The sequence below is a fragment of the Prionailurus viverrinus genome, chromosome E1 (assembly GCF_022837055.1).
Source record: "Prionailurus viverrinus isolate Anna chromosome E1, UM_Priviv_1.0, whole genome shotgun sequence".
Lineage (NCBI taxonomy): Eukaryota > Metazoa > Chordata > Mammalia > Carnivora > Felidae > Prionailurus > Prionailurus viverrinus.
In genome coordinates, this window is record NC_062574.1 from 45,888,614 (window position 1) to 45,902,251 (window position 13,638).

At 53.3% G+C, this 13,638-nt stretch overlaps 1 long non-coding RNA gene across 1 annotated transcript; it reads left to right on the top strand.

The window, feature by feature from the left end:
- Positions 1-11,178: 11,178 nt before the first annotated feature.
- LOC125151891 (uncharacterized) lies at positions 11,179-12,962 on the top strand. The gene is made up of 3 exons (XR_007146975.1): positions 11,179-11,254; positions 11,671-11,775; positions 12,067-12,962. It is a non-coding gene; the product is annotated as an uncharacterized LOC125151891 (long non-coding RNA).
- The last annotated feature ends 676 nt before the right edge of the window (positions 12,963-13,638 follow it).

Consider the following 13,638-nt stretch of genomic DNA (forward strand, 5'->3'; position numbering starts at 1 on the left):
CAGTGGTCCCTTGAGGCTGCCGGAGGTGTAAGCCCCGTCGAGGAAAGCGCCACACCTCACATCTCACCAGCGTGCGCTTCGTGTGCTGCATTTGGGACGCGGGGAGGCGTTAAGCAAATACCCATCGAGGGACCCACTGGAAGGAATGGGTATCATTGGTAGCGGGGCCCTTTGACCCCGGGGTTCCATGCACTGACAAAAGCAATGGCTGAGGACTGCTGTCTTTCGTCCGTTCAGGCTGCCGTAACAAAGTGCCACAGACCCGGCGGCTCAGGAACGACAGACACGTGTCCCTCACGGTTCTGGAGCCTGGAAATCTGGAGCACGGTTGGGTGAGCACCCTTTCCTGAGTCCCAGGCCGCTCCTTGCGTGCTCAGGCAGTAGAAGGGGGGAGGTCTCCGAGGGCTTTTATAAGGACGCTATGGCATTCATGAGGCTCCCCCCTCATGACCTAATCACCTCCAAAGGCCCCCCCCCCACCTTAATACTGTCACCTTGGGGGTTAGAGTTCAACGTAAGAATTTGGGGGGAGACAAATTCAGACGGTGGCAATCGTGGATTTCACAGTGCGCACGGAAAGTTTCCTTTCTAGACTCATTTGGGTACCCGCAGCCAGGGAGGGGGGCTACGCGGGGCGGGCCGGGCGAGCCTTCCTCTGAGCCCCCGTGTTACTCGATTGCCCACAGTCTGAACTGGGCCCCCGCTCCTGCTCAGAGGCCGCCGTCGCTAGGTCCTTGTTCGCTGTTACGCGCTCAAGGAGCGTCTAATCCGTGGGTACTCCTCTCCTTCGGGGATTAATTTCCTGGACAGGCTCTGCCTCCCCGCCGTATGTTCTGGAAACGTTGGCAGTGACAGTGAGACCCTACAGCTCTCTGTCTCTCTACCCTGAGCGTCCTATTTTTGTCCTATTTTGGCCTGGCTTCCCTGGCTGTGTTTTCGCTGCCACCGTCTGAATCCTCGGAGCTTGGTGGGGATGGGAGGGGGGCTTTAAGTGTCTTTGGCGCAAAGAGGCTCTTCTGCTTGGGAGATGGCTCCTCGTTCCCGCCCCCTTGCAAAGAAACAGGATGCCCCGATGGTTCCCGGGTAACCAATTAAAAATCTGTGACGGTTCCCGCCCCATCTCACGACAGTAGCAGCTGAGAGGCTTGACGGTGGGAACAATTTGCATTCGGTCACACGGATGCTTCATGGACAGAGGCCAGATGTGGCCCACGCGTGGAGGCTGGGTCGAGGTTGGGGTCCTACGGCGGCCGCTGGCTCACCTCCCGCCCGGGGCGCAGTTAAGGAGGCGATTCCTTCCAACTCCTGACGCTGACTTTCATGACGCCAACTTGAGTGTTGGCCTTGAGCCTTCTGGGTTCTCTGATGCCCCCCCTGGATGTGCTCGGGGGCCTGCCGCTGAGCTGGATGTGGAAAGCGCCAAGCTTATTTCCACCACCCGCTCCTCTGAGAGCCCTCCCCCCTTGGCTGTGACACCTCCATAGCAGACAGTTATTATTATCCTGACTTGTTATGCTCAGGCTTCATCCTCACGGGGAACTGCCACACTTGTGGGAAAGAAAAAACACCCCCCCACCCCCGGCATCTTGGCAGAGTGCAAGGCCTTTCTTCCGGTGAGCTCCTCGGGCCGCGGCTCTGAGCCACCGCGGATGCTTCCCTCTCCCCCCACGTTTCGCATCCCACGCCTCAGATAATCCTGTCGGCCCTGCTTCACGTTTTCCAGGGCCCCACCGCTCTCCCTCTGTGTCCCCACGGCTGCCACTCTGGCTGGGCCACCACCATCCCCGGCCGGTCTTCCTGTCCCGCCCCTGCCCCTGGTGGCCCACTCTTACCAGCCAGAGAAAGCCTCCCAGAGCTCAAAACCCCACGGAGCCCCCCCCCCTTTCCACGGAGGGAGAAAGGGCCTCTAGGCCCTGGGCGTGTGGCCTGAGTGACCCCCACCCCCTGCTCATCCCTGCCAGCCACACTGGCTGCCTTGCCAATGTGGCCGAAAAACCCAGGTTGACTTCTGCCACAGGGCCTTTGTGTTGGCCACGCCTTTTCCTTTTCCCACAAAGACTTGCGTGGCTGACTCCTTACTGCCTTAAAGTTGGTCCTTGAACATCAGGCAGCATCACGCAGGGGGTGAGAACACAGACTGGAGCTGGGCTGCCCGGGCTCAAGTCCCTTTTCTGCCACTTGCTGGCCGTCTGATGCTGTAAATGGTACTTTGCCTCTCTGCACGCCGGTTGTCTCATCTGCATAATGGGGACAATATGGGCATTTGCTCGTAGGGTTACATTAAGGATTAAATGACTTAATATTTGTAATGTACTTAGAGCCTGACAAGGAGCACGTGTGAAATAAGAGATTATTGAGTTCGGGGCGTCGGGCTGGCTCAGTCGGTTAAGCGTCTGACTCTTGGTTTGGGCTCAGGTCATGATCTCACCATCTGTGAGGTGGATGCCTGAGTCAACTCCGTGCTGAGCGCGGAGCCTGCTTGGGATTCTCTGTCTCCCTCTCTCTCTGCCTCTCCCCTGCTTGTGTGCACTCTCTCTCTCAAAATAAATAAACTTTAAAGAGAGATTATTAAACTGTAAACAAATGAGGCAGACCCTGAGCACATGGGGTTGGCCCCTTGGCCCCACCCGCACCCTCCCGATCTCCCTCCTTTGCTGCATTTTTGCCTCTGTTCTTTGCATGTATCACCTCTGACGTGCTACAGGATTTACTTATTTCTCAGGTGGGTTCTTTTTGTTAAGTTTACTTGCGTATTTTGAGAAAGAGAGAGAAAGCATGCGTGCGCAAGCAGGGGAGGGACAGAGAGAGAGGGAGAGAGGGAATTCCGAGCACATTCCTTGCTGTCCGTGCAGAGCCCAACGCGGGGCTCGATCTTACGAACTGTGAGATCATGACCTGAGCCGAAATCAAGAGTCGGGCGCTTAGTGACCGAGCCACCCAGGCGCCCTCTCTGAGGTATTTTACTCAATGCCTCCCCCAACCGGAATTGCTGGAACGTCAGCTCTAAGAGGGCAGAAGTCTTGGCTCTTCTCAGCGACATACAGGGCCTGGCAGGAGTAGGTTTTCAGCTGGTATCCTTCGCCCCACGGCATCACCGTTCTGCTTCCTTTTTTAAAGAAGAAGCATGTTTTTCTGATTATATAAGTAAAATCTGTAGAAAAGCTCCCACTGGGGGAGGCCAGGCATGGTGGAGACACCAAAGGGAACAAAAGGCAAGTAAGTAGCCGGAATTCCGGGGCTTGGGATGGGCTCCCCCAAAAGCTGGCCCTGAGATAAGGCGTTTGAATCCCCTCTACACACCACCACCTCAATGGCTGAAACACGACCCAGACCTTTCATCGCTTTGGAGATCGGGCGTCCGAAATGGGGCTAAAATCAAGGTGTCCACAGGAGGGCGTGCCTATCGGAGCCTCCAGGGAAGAATCCACTCCCTGCTTCTTCCAGCTTCCGGGGGCCTTGTGGTGTTCCTGCTCATGGCCCCTTCAGGCCTCCGACCTCTGCTTCCTGTATCACACTCACCTCTCACTCTGGGCCTCCCTCTGAGAAGAGAAAATATGATCTCCTTTGACCTTAATTATCTACCTAAAGGCCCATATCTCCAAAAGCAGTCACAGTGGGGATTAGGGCTTCAATGTATGCATTTGGGGGGGGGGGGGGGACACAAGTCAGTCCATAACAGGGACTCCCCTGGGGGACTTGGTAGAAAAATACAAAGGCCCAGGCTTCCGGCTACTTGCCTGGGTGCCCAGGTTCTATCTCCCCCCGAAGGTTCAGGAGCAATGGACTAGAACATGCCCCAGCCATCCCCACGGAGGGTGGGGTTGGTCGAGGGTTTCCAGGGTCACTCATTCTCTGGCCTGTGTGTACCTTGCTTCCTCAACCAGAAAAAATAGCCCTGGAGTGGATGGTTCAGGTGCGTGCAGCACTGCGGCGCCCAGAGCTGAGAGCCGAGGAGAAAAGGCAGGTTCGGCGCTCTACACTGAACGTGAATTGCCTGTGTGTTCGGGAAGAAAGAAAAGCATTTTTATTTTTTATTTTATTTTTAAATTTTTTTAATGTTTATTTATTTTTGACACAGGGAGAGAGAGAGAGAGAGAGAGAGAGACAGAGCATGAGTGGGGGAGGGGCAGAGAGAGAGGGAAACAGAGACCCCGAAGCAGGCTCCAGGCTCCGCGCCGTCAGCACAGAGCCTGAGGCGGGGCTCGAACTCACGGACCGTGAGATCATGACCTGAGCCGAAGTCGGACGCTCAACCGACTGAGCCACCCAGGCACCCAAGAAAAGCATTTTTAATATGAAAAGCAGCCTGGTGTCCCCACAAAGAATCTGAATAATAACATGTATATGTATAATTTTATCTCATTACTTTCCTTTAAGTGCTAAAATTCACATGCATACACACACATATCTGTATAGGTTTATATATAATACATGCATTATCTATGCACATATCTGTACAGGTACACCATGTGTATGCATATAAGCACGGGTGTGAAGATGGTCTACATATACATTATACATACAGCTCTGGAGACTCTATACCAAGGGATTAAGAATGGCTATGGCAGGGAACAACTTTCATTTCTATATAATTTGAATTTAGTTTTTTGCATAATTAGAATTTATTTCTACATGGAGGATGGTTTATTTTGTACTTTCAAAATGTTTTGAAATAAGGAAACATTGAAAACCAGACAGGATGGGGGCGCCTGGGTGGCTCAGTCGGTGAAGCGTCCGCCTTCGGCTCAGGTCATGATCTCACGGTTCGTGAGTTCGAACCCCGCATCGGGCTCTGTGCAGACAGCTCAGAGCCTGGAGCCTGCTTCCGATTCTGTGTGTGTGTCTCTCTCTGCCCCTCCTCTGCTTGTGCTCTCTCTCTCTCTCTTTCTCAAAAATGAATGTTAAAAAATTAAAAAAGAAACTAGATGGGATAAAGGCACATTGGCAGGAATGTGGACAATCCATATATGTGTATAAGGAAACACGATGTATATTTCTTTCCTGTCTCAACATATATTATGTGGCTTATACTCAATATGCAATTCCAAGTCCTATTTTTTCTTACTGAATATTGTATTGTGAGCATTTTCCAGGTCATTAAATATTCTTTGCATATATAGGTTTTAAATGGCTGTGTAATATTCCTTCGTGGATGTATCATAAATTATTTATCCACCCCCCCCAACAATTCCCCTCCTCACTCTCCTCATCGTCCATTAATACCTTCACTACTTGAATGAGAAATGGTGGCTCTCACAGTCCCCAGTCGATGAATGTATATCTAGAACATTTCAGAGCATATCAAAGTTGCTACTTCATTAATATAAAGAGGGCACAGACCAAAGCAAATCAATATCTCCATGACGTGTCCTCGGAGGAGCAGAAGCCCTTAGCACTGTGACCTGCCCTGGGCCATCCGTATCATCTCACTTGGGTCTTATGCATCCTCCGCCGACTTCCTTTTCCTGGCAGGTGCCCTGAACAGAGCCAACTGATCTATCAGCTCATGAAAAAATAAATTTGGGATAAAAATAAGGTTGGTATATGAGCTTAATAGTTTCCCAAAATAGACTTCCCTAGGCCTTGCTGTCTGTCCCTTTGTGTGCGAAAGCACCATTTTGCCTACCAAAGACAGTTTGTGGGTTAGATCGGAAATGTCGGGAGCCCTGGAAGAGAAGAGAGAAGGGGGGTGGTTCATCGTTTTAATAGGACCTCTAAGCAAAATACTGATGCCTCCTGGTGGACGAGGAAGGGAGGGGCCGGGAGGCTGGGGACGAGCACGTCCAGGGACAGATCTCCCCTGCAGCATGGCATTTTACATCCAGTTGGCCACTATGATGATGTGTTTCTGGGCCGCAGGAAGAGAGCTGACCTATTCTGGTTTGTATCAATACGATAATAAACGTAATCTTAAAATAGCCTCCCTGCCTTTAGAATAAAACCTTTTGCATCGCATGGAATCTGGGAGAAGAGGTTAATTGAAGGTTGACTCACAATCTTAGTTTTGCAAAAAAAGAGGGTTAAGTAGAGCCCTTTCACAGCAGCTATTACCTGGAAGCCTCGGCCCCCGCACTGCGTTAAGCTGCTTCAGGAGGCCTGAACCCTGTCCCCTGCTCAGTCCCGGGACTCAGAAAGCGAGACGCTGGGTCCTACCCTCAGGGAGTTGGAATCTGCAAATGCGTCAGGACAAAGGAACCTTGAGACAATCCAGTCCAGTGTTTTAGAGACTCCTGGTTCAGCATTCTCTCCTTCCCTGTGCAAGGATGATGATATTATCAATGGCGGGACCCACTGGACTTTAGAATCTGACTGGGTGTGACTCCAAAAGTGCAGAGAAAGCCGGCCATTGTTCCAGGCACTGTGTGCACATTGTTCTGGGGACCATGTGCACAGAGCTGAGTGAGACCGTTTGCTCATGGGGGTTTCGGTCTAGAAGGACAACAGATGTGGAAGTCAATAATCACGGGGTAAGGGGGCAAGCATGCTCGTGGTCACTCACTCGTTCACCCAGCAATGGCTGTCTGCTGTGCTCCAAGCACCGTGCTGCGTTTGGGATTCCACGTGTCAGGACAGATAACGGCCCTTGTGCCCATGGACCTTATGGTCTAGCGGGCCGCATAGAGTATGAGCAAATCACAACACAATATACCTTTGATTTGCACTTGTGATAAAGGCTATGATCAAAGTACGAGAAGCCATGGGAGTATAATACAGAACTTAGGCACTTGGATAATTCCCCAAAACAGGCTTCCCTAGGACGCCTTGTCTGCCCTCTCCTCGGTCTGTGCTCACACTTCCCTACTCCGCGCTCCGACCCTTGACCTCTCGGATTCCAAGGGTCCTGCCTGCTGCGATGGCTGGAAGCCACTGCACGGCCAAGCAGGCCCTGAGCACATCTGCCCACGTGTGGCTTCCACATCTGGGGGGCCAGAATAAGACAGCGGTCAGTGCGAGGAAAGAGGCTCTGGGCTGGGAACTGAAAGCCGGACACCGGTCCTTGATCTAGCTCTGTTATGAGACACAGCTTGCTCCCTCCTCCTCCAGCATCATCACCCCTGCTCCCAGGCCCCTCCCTCGGCTCTCCCCCACCAACATCCTCTATGTGTCACCAGGAAGCATGGGCCAAAGCCTCTGGAGCCAGAGTGCTTGGGTTCAGAGCCCACCCACTTGCCTCTGTGAGTCTCATGTCCCTCTTCTATGCAGGGAGAATACTGTCAGTGCCCAATACTCGGCGTGGTAGTGAGGATTCAGAGAGCCTCACGTATAGCACAAGCCATGGACGTGCAAGCTATTCTTACTATATATGGTTTGGGGTTAATTTTATGTGTCAGCTTGACTGGCCCAGGGGACCTTATTTCTGGGTGTGTCTGCGAGGGCGGTTGGGGACGAGATTCACGTTTGAATTGGGGGACCGAGTGGGGCAGATGGCCCTCCCCGGCGTGGGTGGGCCTCACCTAACCCGTTGAGGGACCGGGTAGCCCAGAAAGGCAGAGGCAGGTTGAATGCAGTCTCCGCCTGACTGTGGAGCCGGGACATCAGTCTTCTCCCGCCCTCAGTGTTCCTGGCTTGAAGGGCTTCCACTCGGACTGGGATCCACACCAGCAGCTCTCTGGTCTAGGCCTTGCTGGGCTCCAGCTTCCCGACGGCACATCATGGGAAGTCCCATCACCAGCCTCCACGATCATGTGAGCCAACTGCTTATAATAAGTCTATTTATCTCCATGTACTATCTATCTATCTATCTATCTATCTATCTATCTATCATCTATTTATCTCTCTGTATCTATCTATCTATCATCTATCAGTCAGTTATCTATCTATCCATCCATCTATCATCTCTCTCTCTCTTCACCATCCCCCCCCCCCCATCTACCTCTCTCTCTTATTGATTCGATTTCTCTGGAGAATTCTAATACGCACCCTTTCCCTTCCAAATCAACATGACTTTGAAGGTAGCACACAGTGACTCATGGCTTATTAGCCGCAGCATTTTCTGGTCACACCGGGGGCCTCACGCTTGAGCCGGCAGCAGAATCAGCAGCGTTTGCTGAACCCCGGTTGCTGACCCCATCCGGCATGTCTGCTTCTGTGGGTCCCGGGCAGGGCCTGGCGATACGGATGGTCAGGGGACCCATCGCGGACCCCCGGCCTAGGCTAACAGCTCAGACTCTGCACACATTGATAAGCGGATGTGCATTTGAGCAGCGACGGTGTGCCCGCCACGGCATGAGGAGCGCTCCCTTAGTTCGTTCTGTATTCATTGCCGCTCAGCAAAGCTGGCCTCACGCCTCCCATTTTTTTGAAGACGCAGTCACCGATGCTCAGACAAGGCCCGTGACCTGCCCAAGGTCACGTGACTCGTAAGTGACTGAACTGGGATCTTGAACTCTGACCTCTGGGTGTCAGTTTCAGTGCCCTGCTTTGTCCATTTGGGGATAGAAACCGGACCAGGAAGAACCCAGAGGGGAGGAAGCTACTGCCCGGGAAGGGGTAGCTCACAGACAGATAACGGTCTTGGGGGTGTGATGTTTACTGTGGAGACGGTAGGAATGCCCCCCAACTGAGAGGTCCAGAGGGGACTCACCCGTGGAGAGTAGAGGCAGGACAGACCCTCAGTCACAGATCTTCCCTGCTGGCTCTCGAGGGACCCGGGAGGGACCCAGATCTCAGGCCTTGCCAGCTCACTGGAGCTCAGGAGTGCCCCCCCCCCCCCCACTGCCCCATGTCCTGAGACCCCCAGCTGAGCTGATCGAGGCAGACACTCTCGGCCAAGCCTGCCCTTCCTTCCAGCGCCCAGAAAACAGGCATCATCCACTAATAGGAGAGTGTGCCGATGTGAAGGAAATGCTCAGCCATTAGGGCCTTGACGCTGTGCTGCAATTTTGACCTTCAGAACGCAGATGCCTGCCCGGTGGGCCCCCACCGGCTGCCACTTTGCCGGCCTCTCAGCCCCGAGAGGCTGCAGGAGCCAGGCCTGGGAGGGGGGGGGGGGCAGTGCGTGGAGCACTGGCAGACCCCAACCTTACCACCCATTCTCAATCTTCCCTGCAGGATTGCGAGACTGTCCCCAGCCCTGATCCAGCAGGGCTCCCGGATGCTGATTTGCACATGTTCTGCGTGCAGAGGCCTGAGGTTCTTGCTTTCCTCCAGCCCCTTTTCTCGGCCAGGTGGAGGTGCGACGGTGTGACGGCTGACATTGGAGAAAAGGGCTGTCTTCTCTCCTACCCTTGGGACTTGTGACCCGTCCCCCGCCCCCTCCCCCCCAGCACAGCACAGAAGGGCTGATAGAGCAGGAGGAGGGACGGCGAGGCTCTAAGTCTAAGGGATTTCAATGCCCTTGGGGCAAGATACTCATCTGTTCCCTGGGGATTTGCTGAAAACGCAGATTCTGCTTCATCAGGCCAGGCGTGGGGCTTGGGTCCAGCAGTTTTTAATGTTTATTTATTTTTGAGACAGAGAGAGACAGAGCATGAACGGGAGAGGGTCAGAGAGAGGGATACACAGAATCCGAAGCAGGCTCCAGGCTCTGAGCTGTCAGCACAGAGCAACGCGGGGCTCGAACTCACGGCCCGTGAGATCATGACCTGAGCCGAAGTCGGACGCTTCACCGACTGAGCCACCCAGGCGCCCCTAGGGTCCAGCATTTTTAACAAATTCCCAGCGATGCTGAGGTCCCGGGCGGAGCTTAGGCAATAAGGCTGTAGGGCAGTGATGCTCAGACCCGGCCCAGGCTGGGATCAGCTGAGCACTTTCACCAACCATCCTGCTGTCTGGTCCCGCTCCCATGGCTTCGAGTTTATCTGGTCCAGCCTTGGACATCAGGTGGTTCTAACACACAGCCCCATCCTCGTTTCCAGCCTGACATATTCGCCGTGAGGACGGGGTCTTTTCTGCGACGTGAGGAGAGAAGGGATTTGAGGAAAAAGGACTTTTGCCTGATGAAAAAGCATCATCACATCCCTTGTTAGTCGAGCTTTCTTCCTTGGCAGAGGAGACGGAGAGGAAGAGCAAAACTTTCATTCCACAGAAGGGCATCTGCCAGTTTCCCACTCGGAGACGCGATTGGAATAGCTTTTTCAGATCCTCTGGCTAAGCTGACACGTGTGGCCCCCTCCAACCCTCCCTTCGGTTCCCTCCCCCCCCCCCCCCCCCCCCCCCGTCAATAGCAGTTATCTCAATTCCGGTTCCAACAGCAAGGCTCTATCTCACCACCGCTGCCGGCAGCCGGCTGGCTTCCCGATGGAGAGGGGCTTGGGCCCCAGAGAGAGCCCTGGTGGAAAAAGCACCAGCAAAGGAGGCGGGCTGGGGCCTGTGTAGACGCAGCGGGGGCCTGGGGTCGAGGCCCAGAGTGATCTGAAGATGACACAGCTAAAAGAGTATCGCTTAAAGGTGTGGAAGGGAATGTCACTTCTGGGCCGGCACCGCTTCTCGGGCTGGGAACGAGATAATGAATTATTACCCGGGGAAATGAAGCTGCTAATAAATTCAAAAGCAAAGCTGAGGGAGGTTAGACTCCATTTTTAAAAGGGAGCCGGTGATTTATAAAGTGCCCTGTCTTCTTGCCTCCCGGGGCTCCGTCGGCCTCCCTGTCCCTCTTTTTCCCCACCTGACCCTCTGGACACACAGCCCAGCACCCCTGCAACTTGTCTGTTTCTTTTGTGAGCCACGCCCACCCCCGCGGGAACCTCAGGCCCAAATTGGGTTTTGAGAGCTCGGTCCCTAAGGAATGGCCACGAGGAAATCTGTCTTCCTAAGAAGTCCATTCCGACCTTTGAGCCAACAAATTACAAGTAGAAACCGCTCCGAATGAGCAATCAGGCTCTGCAGCGGGGCACCAGGCAGGGGGCGGCTCCTGCAGGGAGGGACAATCAACTTAGCTTTTCGGTGGCATCCGTACCTTCTGAAAGCTGCTCCTGTTTTGGGAAGCTTGTGGCCACATTCTAGTCTTACCCCCCCCCCGCCCCCCCCCCCCCCCCGCATCAATTCCAATCCCTCTTGAGTGGAGCTCCAAACCCTGACTCCTTGGTCTCCACTAGCCTCCTTCCCTGCCTGAAGCCATCAAGCCCCTACTGCCTGAGCTCATTGCCCGTTGCCGCGGCGACGGGCCTGTGATGTCACTATGGAGGCCTGCGAGCCTCCAGGTGGGTAGGACTGGAGCAGCAGGTGCCCAGGAAGAGGGAAAGAACAAAGCTCCAGTTTCTGCGCCATCATCCCCACATAATGGAAGAGGGGCCTGGAAACAGAGGAGGGGCAGGTGGAAGGCTGCAGCCGTTCCGAACCTTGCCCGTTTTAACATCTCTTGAGCTCAGCTAGAGAAAGACGGCCCCTTCCCCAAACTCCTGCTCAGGCCCCATACCCCTGCCCAAGCAGCTGTGATTTAAAAGCCTCATGAGTCATGGAGGGACTCAGTTTCCCCAGTTGGCTATTTTCTGCAGCCTGCCCCCACCTCCTGGCGGTGTGGCATAAAGGGAAGCTCGCCCTCGTCAACTGTGTGCCCATGACCAGCAACATCAGACTCCAGGGCTCCCTCCCCGCAGCCTGGTTTTTCAGGAAACCCCTGGTGCCAGGGGGCTTTCAGAGCCCTCCTCCCCGGGGACCATGGCTCCTGCTTCAATACCTGGGGAGGGAGATCCCCCAGCTTCCCTAATGCTCTGGTCCCTTTCGTTCCAGCCAGGCACCAAGAGGAAAATGCAGCCTCCTTCTGGAAACAAGGGCTCCCTCCCGCAGGCTTTCCCGAGGCCGGGTTCAAAAGGCCCATGTTCACCTGAGTTTTAGGTAACTTACTGGGCAGCCTGAATTATATAGACAAGTTAGGCTCACTTGGCCTTCGGGTGTCTGGATTACCTGAGTATTTTACATGTTTATGAGCGGGGTGGGGAGGGGGACTGAACACTAGCTCAAAGCAAATGCAAAATTCGGACTTTGGGGGCTCTGTGCACCTGGCACGCACCTTTGCTTCCACCGGGATAGAGCATCAGAGAGCCACTGTCACGTGACCACCGAGCAGGCCACAGGGGAGCCCCGGCTCATCCCGGATGCTGGGCCTTGCTTTCATTTCTCTTTTAGGATCTGCCAAAATCCAAAAGTCACCATCTAAAAACAACTCCAAAGAAAGGTGGGAGAAGAAAGTGGGAAAATCTTTATCATCGATTGTTTATACCTAAAGAAAGAGAGGAGAGAGAATTCCCCGTGGCCCAGCCAGGGGGTGAAGAGTTAATCCTATAATCTAGTCGGCCAGGGAGCAAGGCAAGGACAAGAGCTACCTTCCAGCTGAAGTGTGCGTGCAGAATGTTCGATGCTTGGCGGGCGGAGCCGAGAAGACGGAGACCATTTGCAAGCGTTTATTGAGTGCCCAGGGCATACGGAGCCCTATTCTCAGGATGCAGTGGAATTCTAAAGTTCACAAGATAGGGTGCTCCCCTATCCTCTGAGAATGGACCCTCCCCCAGCCCCCACTTTCAGGTTCTTCTGTGTGTCCACTCCCCCTGCCCTGGTCACTGCTCCCTGCTGGGCTCAGCAAAATACCGGCAAATGCCTGGTGACCTTTTCAGAGTTAGACCAATTACACTCCAGTGAAACAGCTTAAGAATTGCAAAGCAGCACGTGCAAACTCTTCTAGTTGCTTGAGTGAGAGCCAGAGCAACGGCTCTACCCCTGGCTGCATATTGGAACACCTGGAGAATTTTTTTTCACTGCCGGTGCCTGAGTTCTGCCCCGAGAGAGTATGATTTCATTGCTATTGGAGGCAGTGGCATTTTTTAAAGCCCTCCAGGTGACTTAAACATGCAACAGAGTGTGAGAACCACTGAACTGGAGGATTTAGGACTTTTGAGTTGTTTCATGGTGAATCTTTGGGCTGAAATTGATCAAGTTTGCTACTTCGCTAATGGAATCAAGACACAGATTCTATTGGCTAGATAGGCTGCCATCTTGGAACAAAATAACGATGACAAGTTTTCATATGGATATTATCTTTTTTAAAATGGTTTTAATCTTTATTTCTGAGAGAGAGAGAGAGAGAGTATGAGCGGAGGAGGAACAGAGAGAGAGGGAGACACAGAATCCCAAGCGGCCTCCAGGCTCCGAACTGTCAGCACAGAGCCCGATGAGGGGCTCAAACTCATGAGCCACGAGATCATGACCTGAGCCGGAGTCGGAGGCTTAACCAACTGAGTCCTCAGGCACCCCTCATATGGGTATTGTCTTAATGGATTCTAATGAAAGTTGGTACAATGTGGTGGAATTTGCACAGAATAAAGTCTTCACTAAACTGTCCTTTAGCTGAAGGGGGAGGCAGCAGGAGAAAGTAACTAACATTTCTTGAGTGTCTGTAGTGTGGCAGGAACTGGGCTTGAAAGACTATACTGATATTTCATTTTTTCTCTCCCACCATGTGCCAGATACGTATCATCCCCGTTTTACAGATGAAGAAACTGAGACTCGAGATCACAGCGCTGTTATGTGTGGGGAGACGATTTTCCACGGGTCTCTCACATTTCTGTATATCTTGTGAGCCAAGATGCCGACTGCCTTTGCTCTGATCTTTATAAAGATGTTTGCACGGTGGACAGCTTTGGAAGATGTAATGTCCTCCTTGGGGATGAAGGGTAGGCATGCTTACTGTCCATTATAAAAGAT